Raw genomic sequence first — 24141 nt, 5'->3', positions numbered from 1 at the left:
TAGGGCCATATTGCTCCGGGGATATGCTGTGGTCATTCCATGACCTTTCCGCATCCTCCGTATTTGGGTCATGGGCTCGAACCCCGGCCTAACCAAGAAACGCGTGCTATGCACTGCTGCCCACCTGGCTACGGAGGCGCCATGAAACCAGATACAAATTTATCTTCAATATGATTTCATTTTGGAGGCTTAGTATAGCATATTATTTCATTAACAGGGTTTGCTAGATTTCAGTTGTGCAACACAGGATATTGAAGAACAGAGGTGCACTCGGGAACATGCCTGCTTCATTTCCCCCTACCCCAGGTCGATCTGTGTTCCTCAGTTGTTGCCTCCCCTCCCACTACACAATGGCGTTGAAACGAAAATATTAATTTTTATATTAAGAATGGCTTTACGTGTAGTGTTCAGATGGTTCAACTCAGCCGTTAATTTGTTTAATGGGAATTTATGGGTTTGGCAAGTGGTTTCTCAAATATGGGCCGGTTACGCGTCCTGATGGAGTTTTTTCTGAACTTAAAAAGAAAAAACGTGAAATGCAGAAAAATCCTGAATATAAAAAAAAGACGTTTGATAACCTATTCAATGGAATTAAGCCATACCAGCACACGAAAATAATCACATTACGGAGTCTATTTTATAACTTTCCTTAAGGTTTAAACCACTGTATACAGATATGACATTTTTGCAATATTTCTGTTAGAGAAACTAATTGAAATGAAATACCTGAAAAGAATGTGGACATCGCTTTTCTAGAATGCAGAACTACACTCGACGTTCAAATGCCGATACTGTTTGAGACATCAACACGCTTTCGCCGATGAGGAAAAACGGAGGTCATGGTTCACATCTGGCACGCACACAAAGAAGTGGAGTTTCTGCAACGCTTCAATAACAGACGTCCACTCGTTTCATTGCATTGTCTTTTTAATCCCACGGATGACCTTCCTATAACGGCACTACTAACATATAGCAGCCTTCTGCTGCTACCGATAATGATCTTCTGCATTTGTACACTGACGTTAACAACTACTCGAGCAGAATTTTAAAGTAACGCTCCGAAATCAGACTTAGTTCTATTACTATTTAATTTTATTATTATTTTTTTATTATTTTTATTTATTTTTTTTTTTCAGATAACAACGTCATAAGCTCTGGCTTCTGATAAATAGCGAAATAAACGATTAAAGACGACTTCAGTTTTGAATACGTTCAAAAAGAAATCCACGTCAAGCCGGTGTATATGATTGCAACTCGTTGTCAACAGAAGATCTACTGAACTTCTATATGGTTGCGGGCAAGTCCAATCCTAGAATTCAGGGGTGAAGCCACGTGCGAGAATTAATTGACCGGAAAGGACAGCGAGTAGAAGTTCTTTTCGTCTAATTTGAGCGAGTGCCCTTTGTTGTGATTTAGGCTCCTTTCAAGTCCATGGGTATATCGCACCCCCCCCCCCCCCCACCACACTTCAAGAACCGGCCTTGGTTGCCAGTTGGTATCCGGCAAGAGAGTCGCGAAAGTAAATGAAAGTCGTTATTTTTTTTCTTTTTTATTGATAGTTATTGAAGTGCGTACTGCTCTAGTAGCATGGTGAGTTAAGATTTGCGATATTAAATTTAGTTTGTAAGCCAAGGAAACTCAAGAAGTGTCGGTACCTTGTTGCTGCAAATTGCGTGGACTATTCGGTTCATTTGCTTGTTTTGTGGAATAAAAAGAATGAGTTTTCAGTTGTAAACTCAAGCTTTTATTTATACCAGTTGAAAAAATCATGAAACTTCCAACCGCTAGGTTTTCAGAGTAACTTCCTCCTGCCTGGTGGAACTGAACTTTTTATATATGGCGCGGAAGGAGAAAAATCACGGCTGCTGTCTTAAGCATGGCAGCTAGGATATCAAAAGATATTTATTTACATGGATAGCCGATATAAAGAAAGTAAATGAAATGGTTACCATATTTCAGGAGCGTTTGCGAATTCATAAATCCTATTTGTATTTACCAAGTCCATTTGCACGAAACTCCTGATTAATGTTATATTCGCGTGATTGAATTTATACCAATTAATGAATTGTTTAACTGTCTTCGGTTATTTACTTCTCGGTGGACTACACTCTTCTCCGTAAACTGAAATATGGCCCACCCAATATGTAATCAAATAAACAATTAACTATTAATATTTGTTCTCTTAATCACAGAAGATACGTGTTGTACTTCAATTACTATTAAATCCAGGAGTATATCAGTAAAGTATGTTACCAAAAGTTGAGTAAATGTTGTTCTGAGGCATGTGAAAACAGTTAACTTTTGTTTATTACTGTGTTAGTTAATTAATTAGTAATTGATTAATAAAAAAGTTAACTACTTATTTACTATTCACTTCTGTTAATTGTGGGAAGTGGAAGAATTCATTTGATGTATCTAAAAGTCGTGAACTAATTTGCATTTTTACAGATGGCTGTTAAAGCTTGCACTTACTTAAGGACCTTATATTCCAGGCAAGTACTATAAAAGAATTGCTAATTTGAAACTTTGCCAACCTCAGAAAATGTTTCCAATATCGTTTCTGTATTATCCTACCCCCGACCTAATTAGCAGTTCCCTAAACCCGTACTATATCCTGAATGATAATGGAACTCTTCAGCCATCTTTGTTCAAATGAATTCTGTACAGAACAGATCTCTTCTTCCTACAAGTGAGGGCCAAGCTGAAAGAAATTCTTCCCTAGTGCTCTGCAGAGTCCCCTGTAAACCTCGAGGGACTAAACCCTTGTTTCTGATATCTGTACGGTGCTTTCCTGCAATAAAGTATCACTGGGAACTTGAAAGACTTCAGATACAAGTCTCAACAGAGAATGATTCAGGATAAAAAATAATCCGTAGTTTTATGGGAAAAAGGAGAGAGAAACAAAAAAAAAAAAAAAAAAAATCCGTCGAGCCGGAGTCGAACCAGCGACCTATGGATATCCGCATTACACAAACTACAGTCCACCGCTCTGCCAACTGAGCTATCGACGGATATATACACTCCCCCTCTCAACAGCCCTTTTCTTGACGTAATCCGCCTACAGGTAAGCCAGCTCAATGTGGGACAGGATATTTATTCATTCATCATTTATTCATTCTCCTCTGGGGAATGGGCAAATACCTTGTTTCCGCATGACAGAAAGAATTTTTTTTACTCTTCCAAGGTACGTTCAACTTGGGTGGAAGTGAAGTAAACATTTTCAGATTCAAGAAACATTAACTAATTGTGCATCAGTGTTCAGTAGGGGACACCGGGAAGATCTTCTCCTCCAGAATCGCAGTGCAGTAAATTGGAGTGTATAATCCACACATTTTTTGTGTCATCCAGTTTACAAAATATAAATTCAGAGACTTTGATTTTGACTTTCACGTACTATAACTGTACAACTTAAACGGTGACCCTCGAAGATTCACAGTCGGACATCTAAAAAATTCATTCTTAAACGTTATTTATTAGGGAAAAAATTCACGAGGACTTTTGTGATCACTGTTTACTTGTATTGATTTCTAACTTCCAGATTACAACCTTATCGCATGCCCCACTTTAAAACAGGGGTTGGCAAAAACAAATAATATCACCTCGCCTCAAATATGAAAGAGAAATTTTATTTTTTCTCTATTATTTTACGAGTGACTTAAAAGAGAAATTAAAAAAGAAATCTGAAACCAGAACAGGGTCGGATCCAGCCTGCATATCGACAGATTTTCGATTTTAGTTTTTAAATCTGCGTAGTTTGAAAAATAACTGGCCAAATTTTAAAGGTGCCTTCAGAAACGTTTTATTTATTTTGTGGACCACAATGATGCTTTATTATTCAGAACACTAAAAAACAAACAAAAAAAATGGTATTTTAATTTGGGGATTCTGCATTTCCTCCTTTCAGAAAAAAACAGAGTTTCGGGTTTAGTGGGTTCTCAAGCACCAAAACCAGATAGCGGAATACTAGAAAACATTGTCTGGTCTGAAGAATTCCGGTTCTGCTGTTAATGTCGATGGGAGAATCAGAATATGGTGAAAACAGAATGGGTCCATAGACTCAACCTGGGTTATTAGTATTAGCAATTTTAGTATTAGAATTATCCACGTACTGAAAGAAAGCCACAAGCTTTTGCTCCACCAACAAAAAAACAATAAATTAATTAAATACAATAATAATAATAATAAATACTAATAAAAATAGAATAACATAAATTGAATAAATAAATATACATCAGACCAAAGTCGATCATCCAAGGCTTGACAGTGCCAAAGTCGGTGAGAAAATCCCCAATCGAGTTTAGCCTGTTTGACATGAGAGATCACGAAAATTTTGTCCCACACTTCAAAGGCTAGATAGATCTGACAGAATATGATAAGTCCAAAATGGCGCAACCCTATGGAAAAGTGGTTTAAACCTCTAGAAGGACCAGCTGTTGGAGAAGCTCGCAGTCATCAGGAAGGAATTGAAAAAAAGTCACTAGCCCATGATGCTATTGTGAGTCCGACGCACTTTGCTCATCAAACATCTGCACAATGGCAGGAGGAGTAGAAGAACCATTAACATAAAAAGCCTTAGTCATAATTTCAAGAGAAACAGTCCTAAATTTAATGACTGGTCTATTTTTAAAAGTTATGTTTATTCAGGAAACGCACGATGAAGGAAATAGAAAACCGACTTAAAGTTTTCTTCTTCTGGAGTTTTGGAACTTGGAAGAAAAACAGAGCCTTTGCCATTTTGATTGCGCCTGTAGTTGTAATTACATTTTCCAACTTTAAAAGAGGCACAGGAGGCAGCTAGTTTCGGTCTGTGCGGGATTATCATTCGGCTTATCCTTCTCTAATGTTGCTCAAGGGAGGAAGAAATTTTTCAGTGTACTCGAGGAATACCTAAGTGAAGTAATATTTGATCATATTGGATGGAGGCTTTAACTGCATTTTATACACTGAATTAGATAAAATTTGGAGGAAATCCAAAATAGGGAAACAGGGCGTTGAAAACTTCTCAGGAAATCTGCCCTCGTGAATAGCACAGTTGGAAGGATCGCTATCCAACCTACACTGGGTGGAAAAGATCAGAGTTGGAGTCCTTTAGATGACGGGAGGTTTATGGACCTTTTTCACAACGTGGCTGAGTTAGTAGGTCTAAGGCAAGGGTAGCATGCTTTTCATCCAGGTAACTCGGGTTTTTCTGGACGAAAAACCCGAGATCAGAAAATAGACCTCAAACAGAAAAACAGAAAAACAGAAAATATACATCAGAACACGAGCAATTTATAGACAATATACACGGAGCAATATGGCCTTAGTCGCTGGTGCGCCCAAAATCCTACTACTACAACAACAACAGCAGGAAGTAGACTAGAGGACTCATATCTGGCGAGTATGGGCTTGGCGCACCCATGGTCCTGGGCTGAATATAATCATTCTTCTCTTTCTTGGTGATTCCCCCTCTGACTCTTGTTTTCTCTTTCTCTCTTTTTTATTTATTTATTTATTTTTTTTTTTTTTGTTCAATTAGATATGTAGATAAATATTCTCCTAAATTTGACTACAGTATTCGTATGTCATTTAAACTGTGAGCTTTCTTTAAATTATTTGTTTGTTTAAATTGTTGCTTTGTCTTTAAAGCAATGGTTAGACAAGCATTGAATTATTTTAAAAGCAATAATTGGACAGGCAGTATTGACAGCTTGGTCTCAATTTTGCTTGTTTAATAAGTCACCCCCACCCCGATGTGAATGAGAATGATGGATGAATGAGGAAAAAAAGTATAAAAAAGTTGTAAAATGTGAAAACTATAAAATGTGCCTTGAAATGTGGGGGGGGGACTATAAAATATAAAATGTAAAAAAAAAACAAAAAAAAAAAAACAATGGTGTGTGAGCGAATGATATAAATTGCATGTTCTGTTCCAGCCTCTCCACCAGATGGACGGATGGCCTTGGGAACTTTATGGACCCCAAGGTCATCCATGCTGTCGGCTCTTCCTAGCCAGCATGCTGTGGAATGCTGTCCAAAGTGTGACACAACCACCAGCACAGCTCAGATGCTGCCATTAGGCCTTCCTAGCCACGCTCCCTTGCGTGGTCCTTTGCCTCCACTCCCTGGGCAGGAGGGAAAGTTACTCCTGGTCTCCTCCCCCTCTCCGCCTCTTTCTCCTCTGGTGGAGCATGAGCCTCCTCCACTGATTTGGGGATCAACTTCTCTATGAACCCCGTATCTCTGTCTTTTCTCCTCAAACCTTCAGTCTCCCCTCCCTCTAACTTACAACTACTAGCGTCCGAATCATTGTTAAATTACTTGAGCCCTACACCCAAAAACTTAATAACATCAAATCGCAGAACTAGTACTCCTTTTGGCTGACCCCTATCTATAGCGTGTTTTTTTTTTTTTTAGGTCCTCTGAAATCTCAGGAAATTAGGTGGCAGGACCTGCCAGAGTAAATAACTATAATACTGGTGTACCTGGTCTGCCTCCACGGGGCAGAGTGTGGGCAATGTTGGGTCCCATTAGGGTCCCAGCGGCCAAATGGCCAGCGGAACAACGGTATAGATATAGGTATGTTGAGGGTCTGATGCGTATGTTCTATGTATCGCGTATGTTCTATGTATCGAGTGACAGTACCCTGTCGATGCCAGAGGTTTAAAAATAATGTATGGGTCATGTGGTATGTAGTTTGTTGTGCCCATTGTTCATCCGGCCTGTTGGCCGCCGGGCCCCCAGTGGGACCCGGCGTTACCATACCTAGCGACGGGGACGCCGGCCGGGTGTACCAAGAGACTAATTATACTCTGGCAGGTCCTGCCACTTACTTTCCTGGGATTTCGGTGACTAGGACCTAAAATAAAGGTTGGAGTTATCGCTGTTGATTTAAGTAAAATTGCATTTAGAAAGCGCTGCGTGGGGTTTTACGCTGAAAGAACTATTTCTAGAGAGCCTGAAAGGTCGGGCAAAATTTGATGTGATTTAAATTTGGACATGTGGGGCAATCGCTGTACAAGAGAAAGTAATGGGAGGGAGGGTGTAGACGGGGGGATGAAATAGGAAGAAGAGGGGGTCGGATAGGAAGGTTATCCCCCATTTTAAGTGGGGCATGCCCATGCCCCACGACATGGGGAGGCGAGGAGAGGGAAAAAAAATAATAATAAATAAAAAAAAATAATAATAAATAAATAAATAAATAAAAAATAAATAAATAATAATAATAAAAAATAAATAAATAAATAAAAATAAAACAAATAAATAAATATGGGGAGCAGAGGAGAAGAACAAATACCCCCTCCCCCCCCTCCCCGAAAAAAAAAAAAACCGCACAAGGGAGTGCAGTTTTGGGTCGACGGTAGGCCAACCAAATCATCCTAAAGTCTTGACTTTCTGTTGTAAGCTGAGTTTTTTTTTTTTTTTTTTTAATTGTTTGACCTCCTGCATTCTTTCTAGTCGGGTTGCCTTTGGTATATTTCTATCATTGTTTTCCTTCTAGAAAATAGATCCTGGGCATATTGACTGAGTGCCTTGTAGTCCTCCTGAGTGTCTAACAGTCTGGGTTCTTGGTTGTCTGGGATATATTGGATTGCTGTTATTAGGCGTAGTCGTAGGTCATCATACAAATCGCACTCAAACATTAAGTGTCTCCAGGACTCCGGGTTGCCACAGGGCCAGTCCGCGTTATTTATGATGCCAAGTTGGTGAAGTTTAGCTTTAAACGGGCCGTGCCCTGTAAGGAGGAAGGTGGTATTTCGACCAGGGTGAAACCACGCTGGCGCCTTAGGGTACAGCTTGGTGACAGTGGGGAGGAATCTTCTGGTCACTGCACCTTTTTCTGTGTTGCTCCATCTCCTCTGCCAAATCTGGACGAGGTGGTCGGTGATTCTTCTCTTCTCACAGTTGCGGTCATTAGTGATGTCAGTGGTGAGGTCATACATTGTAGCCGATATGTTTCTGGCAAGATGGTAGAGCAGACCACAGCGGATAGCTTCGAGATCCAGGGGCAGAACTCCTACCAGGACTTGGAGGGCAGCCGTGCTAGTCGTTCTAGTTGCTCTCGACATAGTAAGGAGGATAGTCCTCTGAATGGTTTCGAGGATCCGTTTATTCACTTCTAGTGCCGCCCTCGTGTACCAGACAGGGGAGCCATATGTGATGGCAGGGATGAAGAGAGCTTTGTAGTAGAGGGACAGGGTAGTACGTCTGAGTCCCCAGTCCCTGCGAGTGACTCTAGCGATGAGGGCCGCGTATCTTCTTATCTTTTGTTTAATATATTCTAGGTGTGGCTTGAAATTTAATTTTCTGTCCAGGATTATTCCTAGGTATTTAATCTGTTCGCACAGCTTAACTGTTTTGTTCTCAATCTTAATTTGTGGTGGTCTCCTTAAGTCTAGCATACCTTTTAGCAGCACCGATTTTGTCTTGTCGGGTGCTAGTTTGAGCAAGTGTAGCTTCGTCCAATCTAGCAGCTTCTGCAGGGCATCATTTGCCTGCATTTCTAAGGAGGATCTGCTGTCAGCCTCGATGGTCAAGACCAAGTCATCTGCATATTATTATTATTATTATTATTATTAGCCACATGGTACAAGGAAGCCTGAGGCTTATGCTGCACCAGCCAAAAAAAAAAAAAAAAAAAAAAATTCCCGAGTTACCCTGAGAGAGAGACAGAGAGAGAAGTAGAAAGGAACCACCAAGAAAGAGAAGAATGATGATATCCAGCTCAGGACCCTGGGATTGCCAAGCCCATACTCACCAGATGTGAGCCCCCGGGGTAAGCCTGAGCCTCCACACCATCCAGATCCATGGCGAGGAATTCGTCTAAGACAAAGTTCCACAGGAGCGGCCCCAGGACAGAACCCTGGGGGCAGCCCCTGGTACACGACACTACAGACATAAAAGATCCTACACCTTTAAACCTCTGGCATTGACAGTGTTCTGTTTCACACCCACAATGTATACTACGCGGAGATGGGGGAAACCCCTGGTGCCGTTTGACACTATACACACTCTGCACTCTCTCTCTCTCTCTCTCTCTCTCTCTCTCTCTCTCGGGGTAATTCAGAAATTTTTTTTTTTTTTTTTTGGCTGGTGCAGCATAAGCCTCAGGCTTCCTTGCAACCTTATGGCTAATAATAATAATAAGAAGAAGAAATCTGAACTAATTTTAATTCACATGACACCTGGAAGAAACAACGTCCAAATTCCAAGGTGTTTATTAGGTTAGTTGGGCCAAAGGTGTGAGTACTCGTACAGATAGGTTTTGGCTGTCTGAGAGCTGCTGTTGTTGTTATTTGGATTTTAGGAGCATTAGCAACTAAGGTCATATTGCTCCGGGGATATGCAGTGGTCATTCCCTTTCCGCATCCTCCGTATTTGGTGGTCACGGGCTCGAACCCCAGTCTAATCAAAAAGCGTGTGCTACGCACTGCTGCTTCTGCCCACCTGGCTACGAGGCACCTGTCTGAGAGCCTTTTCACCTGACTAATAACACAACTCAACATGATGTCAGAGAGCACGGACATGTGACCGACTACAGGCTTCTTAATCGACAGAAATCCAGCTGGATCATGAATGTTGATCTCATCGTGCTGGTTGAGTAAGAGCTCCTCACATTGTTCTGAGGAATCACGTAAGTGGGAGGTGCGCTTACTGGATTGGTGGATCACAGTTTAATACAGATAGTCTTCCGTAGCGGACCATGGTAGTGAAAACAATGTCAGCACATCTACTAGTCATCAATGTAAATAGTCTCTTCTGGGAAACCTTTAACTCCCACCACGTAAATTGGCGGGAGATCGCCAATATGGCTGCCTTCCAATACGGACGTGTAGTTTATCGCTCTGCAATAATTTTGTCTGAATAGGGGAAACCCTGGAGCCCGCCAAAAAAATAATAAAATACTTTGAATACTTTGTAATACAGTTAGAAATTATTGGTTCTAGTTGAAGATCAACCTATAGTGGACTCATAGGGTTTGAGACTTTTCTAACTTTCTAGGGAAATATAATCAGATTTTTACGTTCTCTATCCTTTGTTGTGAGACAGGCCACCATGCCGCTGATAGCGAGGTAATGGAGAGTGCTCCGAGATAATGCGGCTGCCACGTTCAAATCTGATTCTTGACTTGGGAGGATCTCCCAATTAGTGCTCTCTGGGCTGCAAGAAAGCTCCACCATCTGTATTATTTCTATCGCTGCAGAACTAAATGTACCATGTGCTCAGTGCATTACGCCCCCCCCCCCTCCATAGACATCCATGGAAGAGACTGATTTCTCTAATTTTTCCACCTGGAGTAAAACTGATTTCGCCAGCGTGATTAGCGCCTCCGAAAATCATAAGGAGAAGTAACCCTGTTTTTCTAGGAGCATTTTCATACCTAGGTGTTTCTCCCTCATCACAACTGACAGAGGAGAAGAGGATAGCCCAAAACTCCCCTAACTAATTGTGCTGTCAGGTATGAAGTTTTCTGAGCAGTGCAGGCAGGTTGCCAGAGCAGATCATGGGGTCTTGTCAGTGATATACAGGAATTTTACTACTATAGATAAGGACGTGATTGTTCCCTTGTATAAGGCAATGGTCAGGCCACGCCTTGAGTACTGCGTACATGTCTGGAGGCCTCATTTTAGGTAGGATGTAGAGTTGCTAGAACGAGTACAGAGAAGGGCAACAAGATTAGTGAGAGAAACGAATTTGTCCTCTTACCAATAAAAGCTTAAGTTCTGCAAATTGCAGAGTCTGGAGACTAGGCACCTGCGAGGTGATCTGATTGAGGTGTATAAGGCCTTGAATGGGTTGAGCAGGCTGAGTGCTGATGGGATTAGCATTAGTTGAGGCATGTGATGCAAGGAAGCAAGCTTATACAGCATCAGCCAAAATTCGGATTCTTCCTCTTGCTCAGATTACGAACCTGAGGATGGATAAATTTAAATTGAGGAAAGACAGCTGTAGAATAGATGTGCAGAAATTAGCCATTAGTCAGTGGGTTGCTGGACAAACTTCCATCCGACGTGGAAGCTGATAGCTTAAATAAATTCAAGGAAGAACTGGACAAACTTTTAGAGCGAATGGATGTGTGAAATGGGATTTTATTATTTAATTTTTTTCTGGCTGATGCTGTATAAGCTTGCTTTCTTGCATCATATGCCTCTACTAATGCTAATGCTAATAATCCAAAGATGGTGATGAAGTGAAGGATTTCCTTTACTAATAGTAGTTTTGAGAGCCTTTTATTTTCACTGTTGCTCCAATATACATGGTGTTTCAAAAAGATGTCAATAATAATTTAAAGGTGAAAAGTACAAACTAAAATAAGCAAAAAAGTCCCAATGAACATCGGGTCGCAAATGAACTGTATTCGAGATAATGCACATTTTCTGTTAAGATCCGCCACTGACTATGGGAGCACTAGTTTAACAAAAAGCTATGAATCCTTTGCTAAGAGTGGTTATATTAAATACAAGATAATACATTTTTAATTTTTGTTTTCAACACCACAGGATTTTACAGATGTTACATATTACAGGATGTTAAGAAATCTTTATTGCAATAATAATAATGATGACAATACAATTCGATACATTGCAATGTTGCCCTTCACGGCCACTAGGCCAGGGGTTAACAGTAATAATACAATATAATAATAAATAGAGAGCATTGATATACGAAACATAAGGAAATGCATAAGTGGAAGTACAACTCAAAACTCCAAGTATCATACAGTTATTTACATTACAATATATAAAGAAGATATTGGCAGAAACAAATAATTTCATATACGTGTTGTAATATAAACAGGAAACTTTTTTGCACTGAACAGAGGTAGTTAGTTCATCATTACTAACTGTCATACTGAAAAGTTAGTATGCCGTCTTCACATCAGGTGGTATTGATGGCTTGCAGCATTAAGACGAGCTTCGAGAAGGATCAGGGACAGGGAAGTACAATTTAAGGATGCGACGTCTGTATTCCCTGTCAGAAGCGAACTTATTAAGTTCAGCATCCAAGGACTGGGCACATGAGAGTAGCTGAAAAGGCAGAAACCTATCAGATAGGTGGAGACGGCTGAGATGTGGGCATAGAGTTGGAGTCGCTCTGAGGGAAGGCTGAGGGACTCTCCATGAGCACAGGTCCCAGAATGACGGTGCCGAAATCTCGACAACCATCATTTTGATAGTCGTGGTAAGACGTTTCAACCTAATCAGCGTGGGGAGCCTGTGAATTTGAATCAAGCTGGCCATTTCAGTTGTCCTTAGCTGTGGAGGAAGTTTATGTTTGTTTATGGCCCATTTTAAGAGCCAAAACTCAGCAGAAAAAAGTGGCCTGATTGTCTAGTGGCAGTTGATGCCCATACCTCTGCAGCATATAAAAGCGGAGAGTATATTGTGGTTTTTATATACTGTATTTTCTAGTAGATGTGACTTCATTGATATAATGTAGATGCTGTTTGGCAATCCATCGGAGTCGAGCTGCCAGGGTGAGGAGCTTGTCTATGTGGTAACTGAAACAGAGCTTAGGATCAAACACAATCCCGAGATCAGTATGCTTACTGACGATGGGAATTGGAGAATTACACAGAATGGGCTGAATATAAGAAGGCGTTTTTTTTTAAAGAGAATATCATAAATTGAGATTTTTCTGAGTTTATTTTTAATCCGAACTGGTTGAGGTAGTTTTCAATTTCCGTGAGTGTATTATTAATTGATCCTGTTATCATGAGAAGATCATCGTATGGAGAAATCGGTGTGAGGAGTTTTATATCATCTGCATAACATAAGATATCATACCTGGACTCAGCAAGTGGAGAGATAAGTGCTGTGAACAATAACTCAGATAAGACATCACCCTGTGGCACGCCTGAAGAGTTTCCTCTCTCGTATATGTGCCCATGGACAGTAAGATTCATTATTCTGTTTTGAAGGAGTGACGTGAGGAACTGTAGAGTGTCTCCCTTGATCTGGTAGTGGTCTGAAAGTAGCTTCAGCATTGCAGGAACGTTTATAGAGTCGAAAGCTGCTTCAAGGCCTACATAGGTGACTGCAAGCTCTGCTTGGGATTCAAACGCAGAGAGGATAGAGCTGGTGGTGGCTAAGAGGTTAGTGGATCTATGCGGAAGGGAGTAATGGATTTGGGGGGGGGGCTGATGTGGAAGAAGTTGTTTAGTTAGAACGGGGAGATGTACCTTCTCAAGGAGCTTTAGAAGACTTGAGGCATTGGAGATTGGTCGGTAATGCTTAAAAAGCGTAGGAGATTGAATTTTGGGGATACTTTGGGTGTTCTTTCTAACATCCTTTCCTCAACATCAGGTGTTATGCTTCTGGGCGTAACTGCTCGTACTCCATGTGCGAAGTGTTTATGTTCACTTAGGCGTTGATGTACCCTGAAACCTGATGAATGTGCGCCTGTTGGGCTGGCCTTCGGCGGGGAAATGCTTCTTGGAAAAACGGGCAGTCTCCAGTGCACTGCCGTTGGCTTTTCGGTACATGAAGTGCATGTTCGCATACTCTTCGTTGCTGTAACCTCTTTGCATGTTGGCTATCCTTTGACAAATACTAGTATGCCTGCTACGTCTCAGAGCATTGAGAGAGGGGAAAGGGAGAGAATGAGCATAACCTAACCTAAACAAACAAGTCAGTGGTGGATCCCAACTATAAATGTGCAATATCTTGAAAACGATTCACTTAAGGACCCATGTTTACTTGGTTTTTTTTTTTTGCATATTGTAGTCTGTACAGTTCACCTTTAAATTATTGACCATCACTTTTGAAACACACTGTATATTGATCTCTATATTTAAATTACAATTAGTGAAACTGAAGTATTTTCTCTTTTAATCGTTTTCAGACCTCGTGGGAAGCACAGTTGGTAGGATTGCCGTCCTACCCATACCGTGTGGAAAAGACCTGAGTTCTAAACCCGTTGATGACCGGAGGAATTTCTTGTGGTTCTTTTACACAACATGGCTGAGTTAATCGGTCTCAAGCAATGGTAGCATGGTTTTTTTTTCTCCCGGAAACTCGAGTTTTTCGTCCAGAAAACAAAAAAATCTACCTCAGAACACACACAGTTTATAGACAATATACGCAGAGCAATATCGTCTTATTCGCTGATGCTCCTAAAACCCTACAACAACAACATCGTTTTCACAAATAAATATTACAGAGTAGAATCGTACATGGAGGGATAATTTAACACTCTTTATATTTACCGTGATGTGCTGCCATCTTACAGGCAATGGAAAAAGCACTAACTCTAAAGAATTTCAACTATCTTGACAATTAGTAAAGAAGATCATGGAGTTTCGTGCTTGTTCTTTAATTTTTTTTTTTTTTTAAGAGTGTGAAAAAATATGTATTCAGGAATATGTAGAAGGGGATATGGTTGTATGGTGAAAAATTTTCACCATACAACCATATCCCCTTAATTAAGCATAATCGTAGTTATTTCACTTTGAAAACTATTAAAGAAAAAGGGATATTAAAATGATGGAATTAGGATCATGCTGTATATTTTTGTGGTATATATGATGTTCGTTTTTTTTTTTTTTTTTTTTTTTTTCAGTCTTGAAGACATAATTAGGTTAGTCTTAAGACTTATCTCCGATTGACTACACAGAATTGCACATACTTTCCACAGAGAATGACATTGCTTCAGGGCTGTACTGTTCTGCAAACCATTGTAAATTTAGTTCCACGAAACACAGAGGTAAGTTTTCGGTTAGAGGTGAATTTTTATGTAATTAGAAATTTTTATTTCCACTTGATAATTATAGTGCAGTAGAACTACGTCCGGTAATTTTACATCCACCGAATCTCGGTAGTGCTAGTTTATCAGACCTTTATTAATAACACTTATGAAGTATTCAAGTAAATCAAATGTTTTTTGTATGCCATTTATTTCACATTTTTCAGTAATTATATAATAGCTAGAAAAGACAAATCGCAACCCTTCCGCACTATATGGGCTTAAGGCTTTGGTTCGAATCCCGTTTCGAAGGGAGAAGCATTATAATTTTTTTCTTTTAACAACATGGTTGAGGTTAGTCGGTCTCGAAGGAGAGATGCTTGTTTTATTTACCCGAAACTCGGATTTTCGAGGTGTTGCAAGCAAACAAACACCGAACAGTGTACACCTAAATAAAATAAATAAATAAAAAAAAACACTAACGCCTTGTGACTTTAGCTTCCCTCACGCATTCCCCCAATAAATAAAATAATGAAAACACTAATTTTATTTAAAAGATATTTCTTCGCTAAATGTCTAAGAGTATGAAGGAGTTTACCCATTACTCATGCATAATTAAACTCCTTCGTACTAATTGCAATAAATACTAACTGTAATAATTGTAAAATACTAATTTCAAGTATGGAGTTAAATTAACAATAAAACAACCTTCAGCTGTTTCAATTTTTTTTTTTTTTTTCCCTTTAATGTCTTACACCAGAGATTCCCAAAGTGTGGGCCGCGCAATCCTCCTAGGGGCATACTTGGTTTTTTGGGGAGGCGCTTGTTGATTTCATGAAGCATTTTTTTAAAGCAATATTGACAAATCATCCCATTATTCCAGGTATGAAGCGTTTATTTATTTGTATTATTCATATTTTATTTGTTTAAGATTAAATGTATTGAAGGATATATTAATCCATAAAAGTACATATATTCAGAGCTAAAATTTATGCCAAATGTGTTGTTCTGGAACTTGAGATGCATGCAATTTATGAAAAATTAAGGGTGCCTTAAAGGTATAAAAGTGTAGGAACTTCTTACACAGTGGCGGAGCCGATCTTAAATTAATTAATAATACCATTGATTTTTTGAAAATTTACGCAGAACTTTACAAAGCAGCTGGAGGGCGCTTCGGAAGCGCTGTGATCAACTTTTAGTGGATTTTGTTCTGGTGTGAATTTTATTTATTTCAGTGAAACAAATAGTTTTATCACGAATAGTGTTTGTAAACCGTAGTTAATTAGCCCGTAGTGTCACACGTCCATCCACAGATAAGTATATTTCTGAATTTTGATTTGTTTTACTTATCGTTAGGCCTAGCGACCTTGCAATTACTTATCTGCCTCGTTACGAGCGAGGTGAAACCGGGAGAAAAATTTACCCCCCCTGCAGGGCTAGAGGAGAATTATGGACGGTAATAGTCCAGTTTTTTTTTTTTATGTGCACCTCCGTACTTCAGCCAGAAAGAGAGAAAGGCAGTGACAGGTGAAGGCACCTCCCATTCACTGCCTTTCCTCTCTCCCGCACGTTGTATGTCACGTGACATTACAATATGCCGAAATAAAAAAAACAGCAGTAGGGAGCAAAAAATAGGTGAATATAGATGCAAATTCTTAAAAACAAGTAGCCGAAATTAACACCAGACACAACCACCGATACTTCTCACCCTTACATTACTAGACGATTTATGATTTCGAGTGCATTAACAATGAGAATGAGAATGAGAAATAATAAAAAAAATGCTTTTTTTTATTATTTTTTGGAAGCTGCAGCCCACCCCACTTCTGTGCGGGCTACTGCCCCCACACCTCCCGCCACTATCAAGAGAATCTTATACTAACAACTAATACAATAACTGCGAAACACAAGTCGTCAAAGAACTACTGGAGTACAAAGAAAACTTGCCTAATCAGTCCTGGCATGCCGGCTGATGCAGTTCACAAACTCCATTCAATTACAGCCTTACATCCGCCCTTTTCTAAACCATACAACATTTTCGCAGTCACTTGCTGCATTGGGGTTGAACACGAAATAACAAAAAAAAAAAAAAAAAAAAAAAAACACGGAATATTGACGGCAGCAGAGCAAAATATCCGAGAGCAGCACGACGACTAAGTAATAACCGAAAGCACAATAACGACTAAACAAAGCAAATGATAATTTCGCATTTACCACTAAAATCAGAACTGAATGTGCATCCAATTAGAAAGGCAAATTACGCATTCACAGTAATCACGCAACTCGGGCGGACAATCACTCCGTTCTTCGGCCACGCCGCAACGCGGTGACAAAGCGTACCCATAAATTGGAGCTCAGTCTCATGGACTTTGAAAACTGTCCACAGTTTAATAAGCTTAGTTCAGCATTCAAATCGATCATAGTGTTTGGGTAAGGCGCCACCTGTGGTTTCCCACATCTGCGCCATCAGTACTCTTGTGATAAATACAGAACCTCTGTAAAAGCCAGAAAAGTGTTGTGTTGCATGTGTAGTTTAGTATTGGTTCTGTTGTTTGTGCTGGCTTCTTGGCCGCAGGACCCCTAGTGGTACTCCACGTTGCCCGCCACCACCACCACTTTGAGGTGAGCCAGGCTGTCCATAGTACTCTGGCTGCTCTCCATCAGGGGTTGCCTGAGCTTCCTGACGGAGAACAAAAGGAAAAAAAAAAAAAAGCACGAGTGAGGGAGATAGCTGAAGGATGGGAGGAAGAACATCAGTACGTTTCTACAAGCGTGCCTCTTACGTAGAAAAGATTTGACTTACTCCGTCATGCCTCTACATTTTATGTAGAAAAGTGTGCGCGGGGATTGGCGAGAAAAGCCCCCTAGTATAATATTAAAAAATATATGTTATATGATCGTTATTATAATAATATAATTATAAACAAAATTACAATTCATAATACAAATTATATATACTTAATTAATAATTTTATTCTTTATATAGAGATACTAAATAAACATCAATTATAGATCACCACTAAATTAAAAAGATACCGTACAAGGGAATGTATTTGTTTATGTAACTTTTCAATGAGACATTTGTGCCTGGTGTAATTTCCCAGAACTTTTTGATATTAGTTAGTCTTTCCTTTCCCTCTTGTTAGTTTTTATGGTGGTAAGCACAGAAAATCCTAACTCACATAGGTGAGATAAAAGATTTGGTACCATTTTATAATGAAATAAATATATACATTAAAAAAAAATAAGTTTAAGTAACTTAAACCCAAATTACGTGGCACTCCTGGAATGTTGTTGCGGCATCCGGTTGAAAACCACTGGGTTACACATTCGGCAACAACCAATGGCGTATCCAGGTATTATTAAGGGTGGGCATGGCAACGAGGTCCAGGTAACATCGAAAGGGAGGGCATAGCGACCAGGCTTCAGAGTTTTTTTTTTTTTTTTTTTTTTTAGAACGTCTCCTGCGTTCTGTTTCTTTAATTTCAAATTTTTGGTTGGGGGACATATGCCCCATCTGCCTTCCCCTGAATACCCCCCTGGCAACAACGGACATCCTCCCCCCCTATATTAGTCCGTAATAGGAAAGGTTTACTTTTTGCTTTAACAAAAAAAATCGGCCCTTATTCAAGAATAAAGGTAAGTACTGGTTCGACTATTTATCAAAATTCATCAAGCTGTTCAAAACGAAGCAAAAACACGAAGATAGGTTTCCCTTCTGGTGGCACCTGGCCATAAGTAGGTTGTCGACCTGAGATTCTTCAAAGAGGCAGCCAAAATTTAGCCGGAAAAAGCTCTGACCGTAGATCTATTTTCAAATATCTCTGGCATGGGAACACAATAGGAAGTTCCGCACAGTATTTGGACAGATGTCAAACTCATTTGAATGCTCTCAATCCTTGAAACAAATAACTTCGGAAGCAACAACTAGGAAGTATTAAAAGAAGCATATAAAGCAATATGCGAAACAAACTGTTTGCAGCTCTTATCACAATTTACCAGTAGTTCAAAATATTGCTGAAGGAAGTGGCAAGTCAATTTGAACAATTTTATTACGGCTTTAATGGAACCAGCTGTTATTTCTTTATCAATCAGAAAACTACGGTCATTTTATTTTTAAATACTTAAAATAATAAATTATTTTAATATATTTAAATCATCACCATGTACTTTTCTGGGGAAGTGTAAAACGATTAATCTTACAAAGTGGAAGCGCGTGAAAAGTTTTGATTACTTAAAGGTAAATAAAGAAAACAGCAATTGAAAGACGAACTGATTCTTTTGTGCATACTTTGCTCGCATTAATTCTTCATGTGTCTGCAATATGCAAAAATAATAAGTGAAAATAGCAACGTTACGTTTTCGTTCACGAAGTCGATTTTTAGACGTCCAGGTATGTCGACAATAGCTGAAGCCAAGCTGTATGTCTGAACTTTCTTCCTAGCGTCATGTACACACGCTCTAGAAATATTCATAACAGAACCTTCTCGTGTAAGAGAAAAAAAGCATGTGCGTGCGCATCAGCGCCGACTTTTGATTTTAAGAAATACAAACTGAAAATATAAGAAAGAGGGGACGGTGAAGCTATACTTTTACCTTTCCAGTTTGCAGACAGAGTTTGGAGCCAATTTCCTTTCTTTCCTCTTAGTTGGCGCGTGTACGTACATGTGTGTTGTGGGCAATTTTTCCTGAAAACTGTTACGTTGCGATTTCTGTTTTGTAAAAAAAACCTAATGAGATAAGACCTTCAAGACTGCTTTACGACAACTGCAAAGAGCTAATTAGCAACAAAAATTTTCAGAACTGCAACACTGGAATTGACGAAGCAACTCATCAGTCCAAAATAGTGCAGGAACAGATGACCGACGATCAATAGAGAAACTTCCATACTGCCAGGACCATCTCTAACCAGAGATATAATATGGTTGTTAATACCACGTGGGAGAAGACCTAGTTGGGAGGGGCAGAATTGTAGTTTGCTGACGATGGACCATTTTTCGCTTTTTACTAAAGCTTAGTTATAAGACCATCTGTTAGCTATCAATAACGTTTTACTAATAAGCTGGTGCTATTCTGATTTTTAGAAATCTAGGCTTGAAAAGTAATTTTCACATTTACATAAAAATTATATATACACACACTAACGAATGAAATAATGAGATAAAATTAAAGACTGAAAGATTTGATTAGTAATAAAAGAAAGACAGAAGCAGATACCGTATCATTAGGCGCTAATGCAGCCATATTCTGAATATCATTATAATATAACTAGAAACAGATGTTTTTTTTTTTTGATTTGGTAGTTGTTGGCGCGTCGGCTTCTGTGGCCATATTGCACCTCCCAAGGTTTTTGTAGTACTTTGATCCAAGCCCTAGGCGGGAATCGAACCCGTGATCTTTGGGTTCTTGGGCCGGTACTTTACCCACGCGGCTAGCCCGGTCGACTACAGCAGATGTATTAACGCGAGTTCAACATGAGTTTGAATGTTCCATTCCTTTGAAAACACGTTTTTAAAGGAATGGAAGATCCTTGTAGAGCATGTTTTGTGAATAAAGTGACAGTTTGACCATTCTCTCTCTCTATGTAATGAGACTTTTGAATCACCCTGTAGAATGACATCAAAAGGAGAGTAAAGTAAAATAAACTAAACCTAGAGAAAAAGGGGACGGGAGTTAACCCAAAATAAGAGTGTATAAGGTGTGAAAAAAATAATAGGAGGGGGAGAGATCCGATTGCTGGAACGAGTACAGAGAAGGTCAACGAGATTGGTGAGTGGAACAAAGGGATGCTTTCGGGGCCGCCCCAATATTTGTGAGACCATGTGCAAGGATTACTTGCGTGGCCCTGGGATACTGTGCAAAACTTATACGGGGTATTTTTGTTATAGTGATTTTTTTATTTAATTTTTTTTTAATTTTTACATTTCTTGGAATGAGATAATGTTTATATCGTCACCGCTTGATAAAAATGCCGAAAAGACGCGGATAATATTATTATTTAGAGTGGTTCTCAAACTACTGAGATCTACGGGCCCTTTCAAAAATCAAAAAAAGTTTGCGAACCCCTATAAATAACATATGCATATGTTATATGCATGCATATATATGTATAGTCGACCACCGTTTCGCGGACCCAAGTTTGGGAAACGCTGATTTAGACCATTTGAACGCGGGGCCCCTGTTCGACAGAACTGGTTAAATAAGCTTGTGGTCAGCGCTGGTGCTCTTACCAAGAAAGGCTTAAGTTCTGAAAATTGCAGCGTCTGAAGACTAGGCACCTGCGAGGTAATCTGTTTCAGACTTTGAATGGATTGAGAAAATTTGACGGGATTCTTCCTCTTGCTCAGACCGCACACGCATGAGGGGACAAATTTAAATTGAAGAAGGACGGTTGCTGAATAGATATGCGGAAGTTTGCCTTTAGCCAGCGGGTGATTAATTGCTGGGACAAGCTTCCATCTGTTGTTGTGGAAGTTGATAGCTTAAATAAATTCAAGGAAGACTAGACAAACTATTCACAGTAGCATCCCAGAACATTTTATTTTAAATATTATACTGTTATGTGTTTACGCTTGTAAAAGCTACCAATGTAAATCCAATCATATTTTCAATAGTTCTTGTTTATACTCCGGCACGACCACCAGGTGGGAGGAGTTCAATAAATCACCAATACAATCGTTAATCGTATTGAGTAAGAACTACGGTCCACTCAAAGGTCAGGTGCTGCTTCACCCTTGCTCTGACTACTCGGCTACATCAAGCCGAATTGCATATATTCGTTATATATAATACCCTCAGTTTTTCCAGAAATATCATTTACCATCGTTTATCTTAAATATGCATATTTTTTCCTCCTTTTGTTTTGGAACGCAAGAACCTTCTCTCCCTCCAACACAAAACTTCTGGGTACTACTATCAGTAGCTATGTAAATTAGTGTTTTGCAGCTGATTTCTTCCCCGTAAGGCAGTGACCATGACCTAGGACCTAGGGGACGTAGCCACTGTCATATATATATTTTTTTTCTTTCCAATTATATTTTAACGTTGTTTAATTACTACGTCCCAGAACATGTCAAATATTGTTCAACTCTTGTTTTACTCTTTAGTTGTATGTTACATGCACCATTAATCATATTTATCATACCTAAATTTCATACACCTGACCATGTCACCGTAGCCGAGTGGTCATGCGCGCGGGTGCATAAGTACACGTGCCTTGAGTGACCGGGGTTCAACCCGTGACTGCTAAAGACAGTGCTATTTCTTGTATTCTGTCTGTCTTGTGAACTCCTCTGACCGTTTTTGGTCGTCCCGGAGTATAGACAGAAAATGTATTTATTTTAATATTCTTTCTGGTACTGCATACTATGTGTACTTTACTTAGCAACTTAAGATAATTAATTAAGAATAATCATTAGGGAAAAGCAGCTGATTTACATAACTGTTATCTTTATTCTGTGGAAAGATGAAATCGAATTAGAAAAAATTCACTCCAAAACCTCCAAGCTACTAAAGTCAGAAAACTTAATTGAGGGCAAGCAACAAATCCCCCCCCCCATATAGCAGAAGAAAAAGAATAATTTTTTTTGAGAATAAGACAAAATAGAGCAGAAGCAGCCTTTATCTTATCGTTGTCAGAATGACAGTAGCTATGGGTATGGAAGCAATTCCGCTTCCTTCTCCCATTTCCCCCCAAACTTCCCATATTGAGTGACTAATCCTGAAACGGGACACTGGCCCTTTGGCTGTCCGAGGTGTTTGTCCACGGGACAATCTGCATGTTGAGCCGACGGAAGAACTCAAGGGGAAGGGGAACCTTGCTCCCTCCGCCTCAGATCACAACTACAGCCCCGTTTGAAGAAGCCTAAAGAATTCCTCTACTCTCAGACACGGTAATCGAACCTAGACCTCTTCGAAAGAGTGGCAGACGGCGACATCAGGAATTTCTGATGAATACCTGATAATCTACATTATGTATTTTGTCTTTCCCTTACCTAAATTTTTCTGTCTTTTTTTTTTTTCTTGATTATTTCAATCATGAATTTTGCGCCTATTTTAATGTAGTTTTCCGTGCATAAAGTAATTACAGAATCGCCCACAGATACTCTCGAGTGGGGGGGGGGGGCTGTGTCATTTCTGTTTCCCCTAACTCCCGAATTAGCACCTGAACCATTAAGACCTCCTCCATAATGTTAGAAAAAAGCTCTTGTACCTCCTTTGTGAAAAGAAATTCTCAAAGATCATAATAGTGATGGGTATAATCAGAGGGAGATCTCTCGATTACTATCATTGGATTATGACCACCACTAAGAAATTCCATATTTACAAAACTAATTCTTCCCATTAACTAAGGAAGGTGAATCTAAAATATAAAAACGAATATTGTTATCTTGATTATAAATACAGAATGTGGCTATGTCTCGGAGACTATTGTATTATATATATATCACCAGATTAGTATCACATACTAATGGAGCAGTTAAGGTACATTAGTGCGTTATACCAGTTTAGTCTCTAATTCGCTTAGGGCTGTCAACCTTTGCGATATCACGATATCGCGAACTCCTAAAATGATAAAGAAATTTGTGGAATCCCCGCCATGAATAAAGTTAATGATTTCATTTGGGTTAGAGCAGGGAAAGAAATAAATATACTACTCTGCTCACTTTAAATAATCAAATTTTAATCTGTATATCACATAAAACAATGATAGAACTTTTCAGCATTATAAAAAGAAACCGTTTAATTGGGAATGAATAAATAAAAACATTCAAAATATGAGGTAAAAATTAGAAAAAAAAAAAAATAATAAATGATCCTCCCGAGAGGGATGCTCGATCCACACTTTGAGAACCCCTAGCTTGCGAAAACGTTAGGAATATTGCAATGTGCAATTACTTAACAAACAGCTGTACGTGTGTTCAGTGGCTTGCGCTCAACTATTTGAGTAGTCCAATTAAAATACAAAAATGCCATTTGTCACAGTTCCCAGTTCCTATAATTAGCGAGTCGGAACTCAACTGAATAGAACACTATTACTTGCTTGTAGTGAACAAAGGCTTGAGAGAACGTATTCAGTGCATTCAAAGCATTGCAACTATTCGAAAAGAAGTAAACCGAAACATAGTGTTTGTATTTTACCTTCAGAATGAGCTTCTGCAGGGAGTAAATTTTTATTTTCTGAATTATAAGGGAGGATGAGTTTGTGCCTCACACCAAGAAGAGGATTGTCACGAAATATAGTATTCACTTTTCAAGGTAATGTCCTTAAGCACGATCGATCGATTCCCCAGAACAGGGCGTAAAAATTTATGAGGCTCAAAATTCCCCAAAAATTCACTGATTTAATGTAAATTTCAAGTTGGAGAGGGCGCACCAAAAATCTCTCACAGGGCGCTGATAGACCAGGGGCCGCTTCTGATGTCCTTTATTGTCAAAACGTTTTTATAATATTATTATTAATATTATTATTAATAT

General features: G+C 39.3%; 1 protein-coding gene and 1 non-coding gene across 2 annotated transcripts in view; one reads left to right on the top strand and one right to left on the bottom strand.

Annotated features, from left to right (window-relative positions):
* Positions 1-2922: 2922 nt before the first annotated feature.
* Positions 2923-3011, bottom strand: TRNAY-GUA (transfer RNA tyrosine (anticodon GUA)). The gene is given in 2 exon segments: positions 2923-2958; positions 2975-3011. It is a non-coding gene; the product is annotated as a tRNA-Tyr (tRNA).
* Positions 3012-14578: 11567 nt separating this feature from the next.
* LOC150085931 (P2X purinoceptor 4-like) overlaps positions 14579-24141 on the top strand; it is a 151036-nt gene continuing 141473 nt past the window's right edge. The window contains exon 1 of the mRNA XM_090373596.1: positions 14579-14685. The gene's annotated coding sequence lies outside the window, so the exon portion shown is untranslated. The remainder of the gene's footprint in view (positions 14686-24141) is intronic.

The sequence above is a fragment of the Mastigoproctus giganteus genome, chromosome 5 (assembly GCF_048544385.1).
Source record: "Mastigoproctus giganteus isolate SK-2022 chromosome 5, ASM4854438v1, whole genome shotgun sequence".
NCBI lineage: Eukaryota > Metazoa > Arthropoda > Arachnida > Uropygi > Thelyphonidae > Mastigoproctus > Mastigoproctus giganteus.
The sequence above is the reverse complement of the archived record's forward strand: the minus strand, read 5'-3'. Positions and strand labels throughout refer to the sequence as shown.